Genomic DNA, 3116 nt, shown 5'->3' with positions numbered 1-3116 from the left:
CTTGGACGACCCAGTGCACTTGCTGGTTAGTTGTGCATAATTGTGACAAAGTGTGATTCACGTTTGAGAGCTCCAAGTCTTTGGCGCCGTTGTTGATGATCACAATTTCGTGCACCAGCGTTCAATTCCCACGAAGAAGCACATGGCAGTTTGGATCAACCCCCTAATAGGCATTCAACGCCCATCCCTCAAGTTGGACGCCAAGCTCAGCCCAAGTACTCAACCAAAGTGGGCCCAAGAGTGGACTTTTGCATCTTTAGTCTAGTCTATCATACTTTTGTACTTCTTAGTTATTAGGTTATTATATATAGGAGAAGATCACCCTTGTTTAGGATCTTCTCCCACCACTTTCGAATTCACATTATTTTCTGTAAACTATGAGCTACTAAACCTTCTAAGTTAGGGTTAGGAGCTCTGCTGATTCTCATGGATTAATAATATTACTGTTTCTATTTTCATATGTCTGATTCTATTCTCTTATGCATTTTCGTTCTTCATCTTATGAGTTAAGGATGAACCGTGGCATTCATCCTTGTTCTACTTGGGTTCCGTGCGAGTCCTGGCTAGGATAGCAATGAGCTAAAGCTAGAGATTGCATTGCGGATTCCAAGAGCATACCTGGGTGACTTTGGATAAGTGACATAAAATTTTGTTGACCGTAGGTTACTGAGGTCTCTGTGGTGTTAAGACTAGAGTCAGAGAAGCAGCATTCCTTGATCTGGAACATCTGACCTTGTCTGTGGCGTTTTGAGTAGGATCGCGAAGGGGAGTGGATTGCTTAGGTCTTCACCTTCATCCATAGTGGGAAGCCATGAGTTAACTTGATGAGGGGACATGAGTTGCTCGGGTATGGTGGACTGCTATGGTTTAGAAGAGATTAACTTGATGAGAGAAAATGAGTTAATTACTTACGGCTACCATTGAATGAATCATTCGTTATTGAAGTAGACAGTAAGAAAAGTTAATCCAGAAAGAATACTCATCTCTGAAGCCTTAACTGAATCTTTATCACTATTTTCACATCAATCTGGTATTTCGTTCTTTACTATTTCATTTTTGCTTTCAAGCAAACAACCATCTTTTTTAATTGCCTGACTAAGAATTACAAGATAGCTATTGCTTGCTCAATCCAACAATCTCCGTAGGAGTCGACCCTTACTCACCTAAGGTATTACTTGGACCACCCGGTGCACTTGCCGGTTTCATATGTGTGAAACTTGTGGAGTTTAATTTTGCACACCAGGTATCGTTAAAATCTAGAATCAATTCAAGATAAATGTTGTTTGGAGAATAGGAAATCGTGATTCAATTTGCTTTTGGGATGATCATTAGATCCCGAGAATTGAGACCCTCAGACCTTTTTCCATGAGAAACCTTGAACAAGGCAGCTCTATGAAGAGAGTCAGTGACTTTGCAGATCAGAATGGTAACCGGGATTGAGAAAATCTTAGTCTATTTATTACAGAAGATATTCTAGACATTATTCAGACCATGAAATCTCCTTATAGTGATCTGGGGCCAGACAGTTTAGCTTGGCTACCTGAACATACTGGTGATTTTTCTATAAAATCAGCATATCAGATATTTTATGACGTTGATGAACAATTTTCTAGGAATTATTTCAACGATATTTGTAAGCTGAAGATTCCGTAGAGACTTCAAACTTTTGTGTGGCTTATCATGCATAAAGCACTTCTCACAAATTCTAGAAGGGGGAGAAGATGGCTTATCATGCATAAAGCACTGCTCACGTGTTACGCGATTGCCCCTATATCCGTAGCGCCTAGAATAGCAGTTTGGATAGTGCCCAACAACTTGACTTCTTTAACCAGGACCTTCAAAATTAGATAGAGAAGAATCTGAAATTAGGTACTCATAAGCAAAATGGGACCTCCTGGTCCATCTTTTTCATCACTATCTGGAATATAGCATGGAGAAGCAGGAATAATTTCATTTTTAATCAAGCTAGCATGCCATGTTCAAATCTTCTTCAATCAGCAAAAAACCTAGCTAGAGAGTTTGAGGAGGCCCTATCCCTAACAGAGTCCAGTAGAATGGTGCTTACCTCCACCAGAGTGAAGTTTGTGGGTTGGGAGCTACCAGAGCCTGGATGGTTCAAGTTAAATACTGCTGGGTCTTTCTTTAACTCCACCAAGATAAGAACATGTGGAAGCCTAATTTGAGATCACCACGGCAGATTTATTGCAGGTTTCTGGATAAACATTGGCAACACAACGATTATAAAGGCTGAGCTTTGGGGAGTTTATGTGGGAGTGAAAATGGCAAATAACCTTGATATTTAGAATTTGATAGTAGAGACAGACTCCAGTTGTATGCTGCAATTGCTCCACGATCATCCTGTTCAATGGCACACTACAACCTCTCTTATCCGTGCGATTTGGGTTTTGCTTGCCACCCCGGGGAGATTTCAAGTTTGCCATATATTTAGGGAGGCAAACTTCGCAACATATTCTCTGCCAAGTATGCTAAGAAGCTCCTGTGGGTCTCCAGTGTATTGATGAAGCTCTTGCCTTCCTTTTTCAGGACCTAGAAGCAGATAAAAGAAGAGTCTCTTTTCCTAGAGCTACCATAGTGTAGTCACTTTATTTTCCTGGGCCCTTGGTCCTGTTTCTTAATTAAAATATATATATATATATATATATATATATATATATATATATATATATATATATATATATGCATTATTGTAATATATGATATATTGAGAGTATGTCATCTATTTTAATTTTACAATCATTTATCTTCTCTATTTATTAATTTCACAACACATTATGAGCATGAAGGCTTTTAAGGTAAGAAATTTTAATTTTGTCAAATCTTTTTTAGTTGGAATTTTTACCCCTTCATATTTCTGGAAAAAATTATTTGTCATGAATTGTGGATGTTGAAATTCATCTTGGCATAATGAGTCTCAGTGATGCCATTTAAGGCAAATAATAATGCATCATTAAAAGATAGCACTACAACAATGATTTTCTTTCGTCGTCATCTTGCTGAAGGATTGAAAAATGAATATCTTACCATAAAAGATCCAGTAGAATTATGAAAGAGCCTAGAGAAAAAGTATTATCAGAAAAAATTGGTGATTCTTCCAA

This window comes from Arachis hypogaea, chromosome 13 (genome assembly GCF_003086295.3).
Source record: "Arachis hypogaea cultivar Tifrunner chromosome 13, arahy.Tifrunner.gnm2.J5K5, whole genome shotgun sequence".
NCBI lineage: Eukaryota > Viridiplantae > Streptophyta > Magnoliopsida > Fabales > Fabaceae > Arachis > Arachis hypogaea.
The sequence above is the reverse complement of the archived record's forward strand: the minus strand, read 5'-3'. Positions refer to the sequence as shown.